Genomic DNA, 16,600 nt, shown 5'->3' on the forward strand with positions numbered 1-16,600 from the left:
GTCTGGTTCGTTGATGATAGATGTGGTAGGGGTTAAGGTTTGCCATTCCTGCGTAGGGAAACTTTGTCATCACCATGACATATGTCTTTTAAATTCACTTCCTCGTCCCAAGACACGCATGGGGGAGTTTACAAACCGAAAATCACATCTAGATGCTGCCTGCCTTGCTGCTGATGCACAACCAGATCCCAGCCCATTCCTCTGATATGAGGGATGATGTCTCCCCTGTGATTCAGACAGACAAGCTCCAAACTTAACATGCAGTGCTATATATAGAACAAGCAGAGGGAGAGTAGAAACTGTTAGGCACCATGATAGCTGTGTACCAATGTATTACTTTCCTGCGGACTATTTCAGTTCTAACTGTGTGTATTGTTTTGGTTATTGGGGCTCACACCGAAATTCCTACAAGTCAGTTGTACACTGAAACTTCATATCCAACAAATACTGTCTGTGTCATTTGTGTATGGGAACATACCGGAAAAGATAGAAATGTGTAGGACCTGAATGACCACCACTTCCCTGAGAAGTCCCAAAGATGTCATGGGCTTGGACTTCTAAACATTCCTCTGTTGTGGGAGACCAGAGGCACTGCTAGTCTGTCTGAGCTAAATACAATATCTGGGTGACAGAGTTATTTACAAGTGGGTCAAACTTAGTCCCCCACACCATTAGCTATCCTGCTGCCTAGAAAGCCAAGAATCACATGTAGGATAATGAGAGCCCACCCAAACAAATGTCCCTCCATAACAATAGTGAAACACCGAGAGAGGAGTAGGACAAAAAAATGCATATTCCAAAATAATTACAAATCAACACCTAGAGATGTCCTGGCAGGCATGTCTGATAGCTCCATATCATATATGTGACACACAGGTGGGCCATAGGCCTACAACAATGCCCTATGACAGACAGCAGATACCAAGACAAAATCAGAGTACAAAGTAAAGGCATCCAAAGGCTTGTATCTTAGTGCTAAATGATCTCAACACAGACACACTAATTGTACCCTGTTTCTTTGCAGAGGAACACGGATCTCCTGCCGATATGCCTGTCCATGAGTTCCCTGATGACATGGATGACGAGAACATCAACCTCACACAAGAGACCATTGACATGGTCCTCGAAAGCCTCCAAACCCCCCTTCAGTAACAAGGAGGAGCCAAGATGAAGCAGCCACCACAGTAGAACCACCCGCCACCCCAATTGTAAGACCTGCCAGCTCCAACACAGCTGAGGACTCTGACGACACTGGCACCTGCTTCGAAAGAACAGTCGTTGGGGTCCAGCGGGAGCTGGCCAAGGAGGTACGGGTGGGGATGCAAACTATGGCAGCCAGCCTTGAGGGTGTGCGTTCGTGCATGCTGTCAACTGCTGATCAGGCAGCTGCAATGCAAGTCAGAACATCGCTGTTGGAGGAACTTTTAGTAACACAGAAGGCAATCTGCACAGCTGTCATCCAGTTGACCAAACAACTCCAACAGCAAGCCAGTCAGCGTGTGCACGAATGCAACATCGAACCCCTCAGGGCAGACCTGGCTGCCTACCATCGGGATGTGGCTGCCATTCTGAAAAACCAGCACGCTCTCCTTGCTGCAGTACTGCCCTACATAACTGGACAGGGATCAGCCCCCGGGATGTCTGCCTCCATGTCTTCTGACACTGAGGTGTGTGTTGCCCCTTCAAAACCAACAACAACAAGGACACACCAGGCAACACACACATCAGAAGAAGAAGACATGGAACAGATAACATTCACACGCAAGAGTACCCGGAAGCCCTAGTCCCTGCACCATGCCCCACTCTGACCAAGGTCCTACGTTTTGACACATGCCAGCCTCACTCCAACTACCCTCAATGACTGTTCGGCAATCTACTGTTTAACTTGTCCACATTGGCTGTAAATGTTTCTCTCTTACCATTTGGCAATTCCTGTTCCTCTGCACCGTCTGTGACATCACCCCAGCATGTCAGGAGCATCATCCACACCCTGTAAATAGGATCACCATTTAAGAATGCACCAGAACGGACTCACCTAACATTGTTAATGGACTTTTTGCACTACTCCACCTAAAAATAAATATCACTTGCACACCAATTGTGTCTCTGTGTCATTTCACACTTCAACTGTGCAGTACATAACTCCAAAGTGGCTGTGTGGCAACCATGTTGATTCTCTAGACTACTGTCCTGATTTCATGTCTACTGAAACATCTGTGCAGTGGCCAGGATTGCATCATAGCTTTACTAGACTGAGGAAAATAACTGATGTAGGGACTAAGCACACACAATCATGCTGTGTTGGACAGAATGAGGCCCCATCCATAGCTATTCTAGACAACTAATGGTGGATGAGAAATGTAGGCACCTTGCGATACTAACACAATACATTATGCTGTAAAATGAAAGGAATGTTAACCAAATTACACTGCATCAATCACCCTTACAGCGTATACTACCATGAAGGAAAGTCATGCTCAAGCAGTACACACATGATGTAGGTCAGCAATGACAGCAACAAGACAAGAGTGTGAACAAATACTCATCTACAAAGCTCTCCCTGAACTTCACAATGCTGTCCGACCTATCTATTTACCTACAAAATCAACTCTGGAAGCACTCTTTGTGAAGTAGGATACATACCAACCCCAAATCTTGATGATCTATGCAGACTACCAATGGTGGCTCTCCCACACGGTGGATACTTACCAAGTTAGCACACGGGTAGCTGGCATGTTAAACCTCAATAGCCTGGGGATAGCGAGCATAGGACACAAATGTCATACTAAAACTTTCTGCTACACTGATGTCAAGGCCATGAAAAGGTAGCACCTAACGCATCTGGTAAAGGGTTAACAAATTTTTTATTTCCAATAAGTAAGAAAAGAGGCAACTAAGGGAAAGATAAACCTAAACTAATCTAACCTGACTACTACTAACCCACAACTGTCCCTAACTAACCTAAGCTAAACTTACTCTACACATGTAACGAAACGATCTAAACATCAACCCCCCACCCACCATTATGAGACAAGACACATGCAGGACAACACTTACTAACCTACACACATACTATACTATCCTAAACAAACATATATTTTTGTGTATTTTTTTTTTTTTTATATTTTTATTTTTTATTTATTTTTTATCAAACAGGAATCCCAACATTGCCCCCCACCCACCCACCCACACAAAAATATTAGATAGAAAGTATAAGGACCCCCCACCCTCTTACCTAACACTAACTAAGCTAATTACCTATACTTATCCTACAACTAACCCCCCAAACCCAACTAACAGTATGAAAAGAGGAAAGAGGGGAGAGGGGAGGGGTAAAAGTTCAGGAGGGCAAAATAACTAAGGATTTGCCCTCTGAAGTGTGCGCCGGATGGAGCGCACCTTCTTTTTGACCTCCGCCATGTCCTCCGTCAGGTTGTCAACCTTTTGAATTAACCTGTCCAGTTTCCTAGACAATGCGTTGAAGGCTGCAGGGTCAATTGGAGGGTCACTGCTGGTCTGCGTGCCGGTGGAGGTGGAGATTGTTGCTGGAGTGGAGTGGCCACAGGACAGCCCTGCTCCCAACACACGGCTGGGTCCAGGTCTGGAGGAAGATGGCTGGTCCGTCGCTGGGTCCCCTTGGGCAGACCTGGTGGTTGTAGGTGGCACCGTTGGTGGAGCCTGTGGTGTGGCATACCACGCCCCGGAGGCCCGTTCCGAATTGTATCTGCGGGCCATCCTCCGATACCCACACTGCACCTGCAGGATGTGCCTGTACCTCATTGCACGGCGCTCAAACTGGTTTCGAGCTGCGGCACTCAGGTTTGCAGCTGTGAAGGGAAAAGGCAAATATTGAGCATAGAATTTACAGTGGGTTGAATACCACAATGGGTAATTTGACCATTACTAGCAATGTATTGGTTGCAGCAATTGTTACAACATATGTCACGGGAAGGCTCAGAGGAAGTACATGTGAATCATGCATACTGAAGGGCATATCACATATAGCAGATCCATGTCTCTACATGATGGATGACATCACCCTAAACTACTCCTACAATTCATACCTAAGCCATTATACATTATGGCACCAGCTCGTCCGCATACTGACTTCACTACATATGTCATTCTATGTGATAAGAATCACACTCCTCACTCAATGGCATTTCGAAATAGTTGTGTGCTAAGATTGAACCCCTGGCCATGAATCATATGTCGACACTATGGGCCAGATGTAGGAATTGATGGGAAATCAACTAGCAAATTGCAAAGCTGAACGGTGTCTCTGACACCGTCTGCGAGTCACTATGGGGTCCCTAAATCCCACCTCATGAACATCAATGATGTGGGTTCCAACTTGCACCACCTTAGCAACTATGGGCACTCACGGGGATGGAGGCCTGCTGGGAACAGCAGAACTCCATAGACGTGACTGCTTTTAAATGAAGCAAGTTATTTTTCACCAAGTGTAGGCCCTTTATCTGAAAGGAAAATGAGCTGCGATTTGTTTAAATTCACAACAATTGATTGTTCGTAATTTACACAAGAATTATTGCTCCCCTAGACCACTGGCTGTTTTGTGCAGGAGTATTTTGGTCCACTCACAAAGGTGAAGGTTCACAATGAGGACCCCTTCCAGTCAGCAAGTTGGTTAGCAGCCACTTCAAGTGGATGATAACAGCTACTCACTTTGCAACCACGTACTCGTTAGCAAATGGGATTGCCTAACACTGTGATTTGCAAGTAGGGCTGGTAAACTCCTTTATTTTTTTACTTTAGAAAACCATTTTGCGAATATGTACATGACCACCAATAACATTTCGGATTAGGAAACAGACGTTTGCAACTCACTAACATCAAATTATGCTATTTGCAATGTGGAGACATTTTGCTACATCTGGACCTAGGTACAAACTCAAGTCACAAAAGGTGTTAAGTACGTGTAACATACTGGTTGCTACAGTCCTAGGTACCCTGTTTCACAGTAACATCCCAGTCTTTGTGGGTGGTGTGGGAAGAACAAACAACAATCCCATGATCAATGCACAACCAGGAGTGTACAGAAAGTGCAACAAGCATGTGCCTTCACACACAACACCTATGAAGGGCTAGCAACACGTTGGAGTCAGCCCAACCTTGTCACATCCCAGGTCCACACATGTCAAAATGATATGACTTAGCCAAACATAACATACTATTAGTGAGGCATGTTTTACAACACACACAGAGGAGGTAGAACACCCATTCACATGATTCAACAGAACACCTAGGCCATTGCACTCAAGTCACACACACTTCGAGGTCACCTTGTGGAAGTACATGCCCCCGGAAGATCCGACCTACAGTGTACACAGTCCATCCTCAACTAGGAAGAAGCACTTGTCATCGAAGCCATGTGCCTAAGCTATCTGGGAGACTGTCAGTCTGATATGCTGACTCAGTTAATGGCAAGTTCCTGACCAAGTCTAACATTGACCAGTGGGTTCAAAATGAGTCATGCTATTCCCAATAGTCGCACTAATTGAATGACCTACTGCCCCTCAATCTGAGAGATGACTAGGGATTGCTTTACCGAAACATTATTCCAATTTGATATCACACCAAAACAACAAAGCCAATGAACGGCCAGCACATCATATCATGAATTGTCCTGAACACACAGTAATCCATCATGCTTCATTTCCAAACAATGTAAATAGCACTTAGGCAACACTCACTGTAGGTATCGGGGTCGTCAAAATGGGCTACCTCACCAACGGTGTACGGGGCTGGTCCACCTGTAAAGCATGAAAGGAAGATTATACTCAGACTGGGTGAACAGACAAATAATTTCTGTTACAATGACAGTGTGTGAATATTACATGGTAATGATACACTTTCACACATGCTCATCCTGCCTGGCTGACTTTGTATTCTAGATTATCATTGGATGAGTCTCCTGCTCCAGTGACACACCCTACTACACTCATGCAGTGGCCAGGACAGTCATGTGTCGTCCAAGTTACTCCTCCATTAGTAGGCCCGAACAATCATGTGATCCATACATCTCAGCATGTGCATCCCAGAGAGAAACATTTCACAACTGGTTCCATGAGGACTGCATGACCACTCACCATCAAACAGGCTATGGGGACAGGTTCAACACACAGCAACCAGACACACATGTGACATATGTGTGGACAACATGACTAACTTCATGTGACGTGAAGGCAACACACAGGTGTTGCATCATCATGTGTTTGCAATTTTCGGTCTAGCTATGGCGTCTACATATGTAGGTATGTTGTTTCTACATGACGTACTCACTGGCCATTATGACCAGTAGAGTACAAATTGAGCAGTTCACGTGTTGCTTTTCAGACACAAATGCAACACTACATTCCATGCAGCTACAGCCATCTGGTATGTGTTGCAAAGATAAGGCATCGGCCTGGTAGCATAGGTCTTCATACACACCCGGCAACAAATACACATATGTATACCTTTGTAGCGCAGCATTTGCATCATTTTGTGACGCAGAGAGGGGGCTACTTAGCAAAATACTAATAGATGTTGCATTTTACTGCTGTTATTGGGTGTACATGTGTAGCAAAAATGGGGATTTATGTGTATGCCCATGGGCCTAGGTTTCCCTAGTATAACACGCAGTCAGCTACTTATTTTGCAGATTGGCTACCAATCATCACATGTTCACGCACACATTCCTATTATTCCCATGTAATTGATTATTACTCACCAACATAGCCACCAATCCGGAGTCCCAGGTGGTCCAGCAGGTCCTGTTCCCTGGTGATCAGATCTGCCCAGCGGTGCTTGAGTTGATGGACATTCCTCATACTCCCGTAGACCCGGACCAGGTGATGGCGCACCTTCTCCCAACGTATTTTCCTCGCCTCCGTTTGATACCCCTGTATCACACGGCCCCCAGCCTCCAGCATCAGTGGGAGGAAATGGCTTACGAGCCATATGAAGCCCCCCAATTCGTCCTCACCCATCCTGGACAGGCGAGGCCTACCTGACATGATGCGAGGTTGAAAAAAGTAACAAAGAAAAATGAAAGAAAAAGTGGGAAATGGGGAAAGGTAGAGGTGTGAAAGAAAAAGAAGAAGGAGAAAAATAGCCCAACTAACACCCCAAACTATGCTACCCACAACAGACTCCCACAGACAATACAAACTATCACAGGTATAGACCAAACAACACTAAACAGACTGAGACAATGTTTGACAACAATAAAAGATTGACACAAAGACAAAATACAAGGCACACAGGACACTAAAGCAGTAAAACACAGGACAACACCTTTCACACAACCACACAGTCTAGATAACTCTGAGACTGCAAAGTGAAAGTGAAAGTCAACTCCCAGTACAGATTTGGTAAACAGGATATCCTATTACATCACTTCCTGCATAAAATGGCCGCCGTTTTTATTTTCGCGTAATGCGTCATATTTTCACGCATACACAGATGTGCGTCATATTTTTTTGACGCATTACAGTGTACATGATGCGGAGTGTAAAAATATGCTATGAATATTAATATTTCCAATTGTACATGAGATGACCAACATATTGTGCATGTAGCGTCAATTACACCACGCATACATCATGGGCGTAGTTTTTTTTTCACGTACAGTGGTGCACATGATGCGGAGTCAAAAAATATGATATGAATATTAATAATTGATAATGTACATGAGATGACCAACATATTGACCATGTAGCGTCATTTTGACCACGCACACATCATGTGCGTGGTTTTTATTACACGTACAGTGGTGCACATGATGCGGAGTCAAAAAATATGATATGAATATTAATAATTGATAATGTACATGAGATGACCAACATATTGACCATGTAGCGTCATTTTGACCACGCATACATCATGTGCGTGGTTTTTATTACACGTACAGTGGTGCACATGATGCGGAGTCAAAAAAGTATGATATGAATATTAATAATTGATAATGTACATGAGATGACCAACATATTGTGCATATAGCGTCATTTTGACCACGCATACATCATGTGCGTGGTTTTTATTACACGTACAGTGGTGCACATGATGCGGAGTGAAAAAATATGATATGAATATTAATAATTGATAATGTACATGAGATGACCAACATATTGTGCATATAGCGTCATTTTGACCACGCATACATCATGTGCGTGGTTTTTATTACACGTACAGTGGTGCACATGATGCGGAGTCAAAAAATATGATATGAATATTAATATTGATAATGTACATGAGATGACCAACATATTGTGCATATAGCGTCATTTTGACCACGCATACATCATGTGCGTGGTTTTTATTACACGTACAGTGGTGCACATGATGCGGAGTCAAAAAATATGATATGAATATTAATATTGATAATGTACATGAGATGACCAACATATTGTGCATATAGCGTCATTTTGACCACGCATACATCATGTGCGTTGTTTTTATTACACGTACAGTGGTGCACATGATGCAGAGTCAAAAAATATGATATGAATATTAATATTGATAATGTACATGAGATGACCAACATATTGTGCATATAGCGTCATTTTGACCACGCATACATCATGTGCGTGGTTTTTATTACACGTACAGTAGTGCACATGATGCAGAGTCAAAAATATTGTGGATGTAAATCATAATTTGAAGGTGAAATATCAAGACACTTTTGGATACATTTGTATCTGACTCTGCATTGTGTGCACTCATGTACATGAACAAATTATGACGGCCATGCTGTATGCGTAGAATATGGAGCAAATTGATCCAAATGTCTTCATGTGTTTAGCTTTGGAAAGGTGATTTGTCATGGTAAAACGGTGCGATGTGAGACACATTTGTGTTTGTATCTGACAAATGTCCGTACTTTTATGTATAGACGGCCTTCACACTGTGATGTTTGGGATACGTTAACTAATGTATTGACCATATTTGACAACATATTTGGTGTAATTGCTGATGGCTATTTTGAAATGAGATTTTTGATACCATTATGTATTCCGTCTCCAAAATGTCCCCACCTTTATGATGGGGATGCTTTTATCTGTAGTCCTAACAGGGAGTGGGAGAGTCACTTTCAGTTTTTAGGGGGCTGACCATGTCCCATTATGATTTTGTGTTTCATATTTGTGTAGGACTTGTGACATTGAGGCCACATATGTGCCTTATGCATGTGTTTAGTTCACAAGTACATGATTCCTGTATGTTTTGGGGGTGGTAGAGGTGGAGTTAGTCCCCCAGCACCCTAGGATTTGACCATCCCGAATAGCTTCTGTATCCATGGAGTATTTTTATCATATCCTGGCAAACCTGCAGCAGCGGGCGAATGTAAGGCCATATGGTATGAATGACTGTTGACCATTCATTCATCTCATTAGCCCATTTGACGTTTGCAGTATTGATGATTTGGAGCTAAGTTGCATACCATTTTCATATGACTAAGGGGGTCATTCTGACCGCGGCGGGCGGCGGTCGCCGCCCGCAAAGCGGTTCCCGCCGAAAGACCGCGGCGGTCATTCTGGCTTTCCCACTGGGCTGGCGGGCAACCGCCAAAAGTCCGCCCGCCAGCCCAGCGGGAAACACCCTTCCCACGAGGACGCCGGCTCAGAATGGAGCCAGCCGAGTGGGAAGGTGCGACGGGTGCAGTTGCACCCGTGGCGAATTTCTGTGTCTGCAAAGCAGACACTGAAATTCTTTGTGGGTCCCTCTTACGGGGGCCCCATGCAGTGCCCATGCCATTGGCATGGGCACTGCAGGGGCCCCCAGGGGCCCCGCGGCACCCCCTACCGCCATCCTGTTCCTGGCGGAAGACCCGCCAGGAACAGGATGGCGGTAGGGGGTGTCAGAATCCCCATGGCGGCGGAGCGCGCTCCGCCGCCATGGTGGATTCTCAAGGGCAGCGGGAAGTCCGTTTCTGGCCGCGGATGAACCGCCGCGGTCAGAATGCCCATCGGTGCACCGCCAGCCTGTTGGCGGTGCTACCGCCGACCTCCGCCAGGGCGGTAATTACCACCAGGGTCCGAATGACCCCCTAAGTTTGCAAGACTCTCAGCGTTCACGATGTGATAATGCGAAGATTGTTTTGCTTGTCTGTGTCCCTTTCTGCATAAACTGGTTTAGTGTCATGTTACAATCTTCCTGCTAGGTTCAAACTGGGACACAACTGTGATGGTCTACTTTCAAATATTAGGTTGGTTGTATGACATATGTGTACATGTGTGTGGGAATGTGGATCCAGTATGACCTGTCTGTGTGTATGTTGTCACTGTAACTTCAAGGTCTCCTCCTGAGTTAGTGGCAGCTGATGTTGTTGCAATTGTGTATTGCTCACATCATACACTTGAGAGAAGCCATTGATGACATGTTCACGTACACATGGAGGGTCCCACCCTGTCTCTGAACCCGTGTGATGTGACTTTCAAATGATCTCCAATTTTGGGCTGGATGAGAGACTGTTTCAGTTGTTTGGATCCGGCATGTCTAATTGTCACATTTGTACTCTTGTTGGGCTCTGTGTATGGTAATGTAACATGTCACATCCTACCCTCTGTGCATACAGTTGTGATGTTTATTTTTGGTGTGATGATTTTTAATGGCATTCTTGATCAATGAGACGACATTCATCTTCAGCTATTTCACACTAAAGGTGGTCAGAAATGAATAGGCCAAAGCATAATGTGGTGTTTGTGATCTGTGTTTATTTACAAGTGTGGAATACAAGTGATGATAATGACTTAAGTAAAAAAATTGTTCACAAGCTGTTGGCGCCTACGCACTCCTGCTGCGGTGTTAGGTTGTTCCCCCTCCTGTTGCAGGCCAGCATCCTCCTCATCATCATCCTCAGGCATGTCTGGGTCCGGTTCAAGGAGGGGAATGTTCCTTTGTACACAAATATTGTGTAATATGGCACAAGTGAGTATAATTTTGCATACCATCTCTGGGGAGTATAGTAGGCTTCCGCCAGTGATGTCAAGGCAGCGGAACCTTGACTTTAGGATCCCAAAGGTCCTCTCCACAATGCTGCGTGTCCTCTTGTGGGCATCATTGTATGCCCGCTCAGCAGCAGTATTTGGGTTCCCATATGGTGTCATTATCCAAGGCTGGATGCCATACCCCTGATCAGCTGAAAGAGAAACACAGAATGGTATCAATTAGATGTAGGAGGCAAGTTGTACGTATCTTTGATGGCAGTAGTTGTGTTGTGTTGTCTGTGACTATTTTGTGTACTAATGTGACAACCTATGGTTGTTGGTGGAAACTTTGGCATTGTTTATTTTCCTTGGCTGAGCAAGTGTTTGTTGTCTAACTGTTTGTCAGCAGGATGTATTGGTTTCTCAAGTACAGTGTGCCCTCCCTTGCATTGTGACTTGTGACACAGGTGTCCGTGTGTCCTCACTGGGGGTGTGATGATAGTTCCATGCAGAGTTGAAACATGAAAGGGTATTAGAAACGTCCATATGAACATAGCCAGGCCATCCCATACCTTAAAAGTTATGCATTGTATTAGTGTACAGGTTATTGTGAGACTTCCAATTTGCAAGGTGACATTTAGGCAAGCACAGTCATGAATGTCTTCACACTAAGCTGTGGAGTAAATTCAAATGTGTGAGAGGTTCAATGGTGACTTGTGACACATGGCTAGTGATGTGAGTACCTCAGTGTGTTCCTGTCTAGGTGTTGCTATTGTGGTGTATGTGTTGTTTATCCTAGAGGGTTTCTGTGCAGTGAGTATATAAGTAGATTTTTGTCCTTACCAACAAGTAGTCCATTGCCATACCGTCCATCCTGGAAGTGTTGGTTGATGGTGCAGTGACGGAAGATGAATGCATCATGTACACTCCCAGGATATTTAGCCACGATGTTGCTGATCAGTCCTTGGTGATCGACTATGGCCTGCACGTTGATGGAATGTGTGTGCTTCCTGTTGCGGTAGAGGTGTTCACTCGCAGCAGGTGGCACAAGGCGTACGTGTGTGCAGTCGATTGCACCAAGGACGTGCGGAAAGCCACTGATGGCGTAGAACCCCTGTTTTGTTTCCTGCTGCTTCTGCAGTGTGTTAGGGAAGCAGATGTGGCGGGGTGTCAGTCCAATGATGGCATCCAGTACTTTAGGCAGGAATGCGGAGAAAGATGGTTGTGAGATTCCACCAACCAGGGCACCAGTTGTCTGAAAGGAGCCACTTGCCAGCATGTGAAGTACGGCAAGCAGCTTTGTTTCTGTTGGGATAGTGCGTGGAGTCACTAAAGTGGGGGCCAATTGCTGTTCAATATTTGTCAGCAGCTGCTGAATGGCCTGCCAGTTCAACCGGTACCTCTGGATGATGTCTCGTTCCCTGAGGCCATGCAGGGTTGTTCTTGGGCGGAATATCCTCTCCTGCCTTCTGCGCTGTCTTTGGGGTCCCTGCTGTTGTTGTTGTGGCTGCTGTTGTTGCTGCAGGGCTCTGCGTCTACGTGCACGTTGAAGAAAAAGCACCTCCATGTCTCCCTGTTGCTGCTCTGCTGCTCTGTTGTTTGTTCTGTGTGTTCTGATTAAGTACAGGTGTGTTTGCCCCATTTTAACGCCTGCCCTGACCCAGGCGTTAAAATGTCATGCTATTCATGCTTTGCGCCATTTTTTTGCGCCGCCTGCCGCGCGGGAGTGATTTGTGCCCTGGAGCATAAATACCACGCACCGCTATGTGCGTCTGTTTTTAGACGGGAACGCCTTCCTTGCATCTCATTAACGTAAGGAAGGCGTTCACGCAAAAAATGACGCTATTTGCCAATACTTTGGCGCTAGACGCGTCTAACGCCAAAGTATAAATATGGCGTTAGTTTTGCGCCGAATTTGCGTCGAAAAAAACGACGCAAATTCGGCGCAAACGGAGTATAAATACGGGCCTTAGCACCACACAATCCACGCCACACATCACCCACACCACCCCATGGCACCGCAAAGACACCCCAGGTTTTCGGAGGATGAACTCAGGGTCATGGTGGAGGAAATCGTAGGGGTAGAGCCACAGCTATTCGGGACACAGGTGCAGCACACCACCATTGCCAGGAAGATGGAGCTATGGAGCAGAATAGTCGATAGGGTCAACGCTGTGGGACAGCACCCAAGAAATAGGGACGACATCAGGAAGCGGTGGAACGACCTAGGGGGGAAGGTGCGTTCAATGGTATCCAGGCACAACATTGCGGTGCAGCGGACTGGCGGCGGACCCCCACCTCCTCCCCCAGAATTTACAACATGAGAAGAGCAGGTCCTGGCGATCCTGCATCCTGAGGGCCTCGCTGGAGTATCTGGAGGAATGGACTCTGGTAAGTCTCATCTTCACTACTTCATCCCCCCCACCCCACCAGCATGCCAACTCATACCCCCACCCTCACCCTCACCCCAATCACACCTACTCCTTGCAAATGTCTCACCATCACAGCCCGCCCATCCCAACCCCAAGCCCGGCATGCAACCACAAAGCATGGACACCCATCACCAAAGCATGCCCACTGCACATACCCATACCCCCCCAAACCATCGTTACAAAAGCCCCCACACGGGAATGCCAGCACTGGGGTACACGGGCACCCACCCATTGCACGCTATGGCACACAGAGATGCAATAACCATCCTTTTATACCCCTGCAGGACCCGAACGCCACGTCACCGCGCAGGAGGGTCCACAAATGTCCACCCCACCCCCTGAAGAGGCCCACAGTGATGACAGCACCTCTGTCGACCTGGATCTAGATGACCAGCCCGGCCCATCGGGGACCTCGGGACAGTCGGTTCCCCTCAGACAGCCACAGGCCACAGCAGACCTTCCCCCCTCTGGGAACACCAGCACAGCACCCACCCAGCGGGCCCATACCTCTGTCCCCAGGACACATCAATCAGCAGTGTGTCCACCACTACAGGGCACCCAGGTTGACCCGCCACCCCAACAACAACAGGGACCTGGGGCAGTGGTAGTGGGCACACGATCCAGGGGACAGAGGCCCAGGGAAACAGGAGAACTGGGAGGGCTGCTGTGGGACAGGGGCGGGACAGGCCCAGGGAACCCACTCTCCATGAGGCCCTCTCCTCCATCATTGGAGCCTACCATCATTCCCAGGAGACGATGGCGACGGTACTGGCCAGGTTTTAGGAGATCCAGCTCCTGCAGGAGGAACAGTATATGGGCTTCAGGGAGGAACTACGAACCTTCAGTTCCGCCCTGGGCACCATTGTATGGGCTCTGAATCTGGTAGTCACCACATTGCGGGACACTGTGGCACCACAAAGGGCCCCTGACACTAGCATAGACCAAGAACTGCCTACCACCTCTGCCGGCGCTAGTGGACAGGAGGCCCCGCCACAGGACCAACAGGCCACCAGCACCCCACCCCCTGCAGAAGGAGAACCACCCCGCAAGCGGGCCCTGAGATCCAGGAAGAAGACAGAGTAAGATGCCAAGACCCCCACCAGGAAAGGATACCTCCCTGATTGTCATCCCACTGTCCCACATTGTCACCCTGTCCATCCTTAAACTGCCCCTGCTCCACTTTCCACAGGCATTTGGACAATGCACCTGTGATACAAATAGTCTGGACTCTGCCATGGACAATCCTCCACCATCACCCCTCACCGATTTGCAACCACCCACCAATATAGAGCACTGTAATAAACACAGTTATTGCACAAAACAATCAGGAGTCTGGCTGTGATTTTGTACAAATGTATTAGACATTACCGTGCCAAAATGCTTAATTACATTGTGATGCCAACATACCACTGTCACACAGCTGTAGTCCATGGGGAAACAAAGCAGATGTCACCCAGTGGGGCCCACATCTCTGAAATCGGAAGGGAAAGTCACAACTCAGTTATCATACACTGGGGGAAAAGGACAGACAGTAGAGAGGTAGTAGTGTTGAAGTATATGTAATATGCCGGTGTGGATTCTTACCTGTGTGTCATTGAAAATACTGCTGTATTACTGTGTTCCTGTTGTCTATGTCATCCTCTTCGGCTTCCTCGGCTTCACTCTCCACAGGTTCCACAGCTGCTAAAACACCACCATCTGGAACATCCTCCTGCAGAAAAGGCACCTGGCGTCGCAAAGCCAGGTTGTGAAGCACACAGCAGGCCACGATGATCTGGCACACCTTCTTTGGTGAGTACAATAGGGATCCACCTGTCATATGCAGGCAGCGGAACCTGGCCTTCAGGAGGCCGAAGGTTCGCTCGATCACCCTCCTAGTTCGCCCATGGGCCTCATTGTAGCGTTCCTTTGCCCTTGTCCTGGGATTCCTCACTGGGGTCAGTAGCCATGACAGGTTGGGGTAACCAGAGTCACCAATTAGCCACACACGGTGCATCTGGAGTTGACCCATCACGTAAGGGATGCTGCTATTCCGCAGGATGTACGCGTCATGCACTGAGCCAGGGAACTTGGCATTAACATGGGAGATGTACTGGTGTGCCAAACACACCATCTGTACATTCATTGAATGATAACTCTTCCTGTTTCTGTACACCTGTTCACTCCTGTGGGGGGGGGACCAAAGCCACATGGGTCCCATCAATGGCACCTATGATGTTGGGGATATGTCCAAGGGCATAGAAATCACCCTTCACTGTAGGCAAATCCCCCACCTCAGGGAAAACGATGTAGCTGCGCATGTGTTTCAGCAGGGCAGACAACACTCTGGACAACACCTTGGAAAACATAGGCTGGGACATCCCTGATGATATGGCCACTGTTGTTTGAAATGACCCACTTGCAAAGAAATGGAGCACTGACAGCACCTGCACTAGAGGGGGAATCCCTGTGGGTTGGCGGATTGGTGACATCAGGTCTGGCTCCAGCTGGGTACACAGTTCATGAATAGTGGCTCGGTCAAGCCTGTATGTCAGTATGACATGTCTTTCCTCCATTGTCGACAGGTCCACCAGCGGTCTGTACACGGGAAGATTCCTCCATCTCCTCGCATGTCCCAGCGGACGGTGCCTATGAAGGACAACAGCGAGCACAGAGTCAATCAACCCACAGGTACGTAACCACAGCTTGCACATAACACGATTCCCAATGCATTTAATGGCCTGTATGAGTGTTGATGCAAGGCCTAGGTATGTGTGACGCAGTTGAAAGTAAGCCATGTGGGCCCCTGAAATGGCGGCTTTCTGACCTGTGAAGTGCGACAATGGGATGTGAGGTAAATGCGCTGGCGTGGCACACCGTGGCGGTAGGCGGTCGAAGACCGCGGCGCTAAGCAGCATTGGTTAACATTGAACCCTATGGGTCTCAGGAGCCAATGACGATGTGCGCCGGCGGTCGCGGTACGCACCGCCGCGGTACGCACCGCCGGGGACGTGACCGCCATTTAATATCTGTTTAATCACTCGATACCTGATCTTCGACAGGAGAGGACCTACACTGCAAGTGCTGCTGTGACCTCGGTCTGGAAGAGACAATGGCTCATGCGACTGGGTAAAGGGCCCCTGCCTTCACTGCTCAGGAATTGGAGAAACTTGTGGATGGTGTCCTCCCCCAGTACGCGCTACTCTACCGTCCTCCAGACCAACAGGTGAGTACACTGGTAACATGCTTTGTGGGCAATGC

The sequence above is a fragment of the Pleurodeles waltl genome, chromosome 7 (genome assembly GCF_031143425.1).
Source record: "Pleurodeles waltl isolate 20211129_DDA chromosome 7, aPleWal1.hap1.20221129, whole genome shotgun sequence".
NCBI lineage: Eukaryota > Metazoa > Chordata > Amphibia > Caudata > Salamandridae > Pleurodeles > Pleurodeles waltl.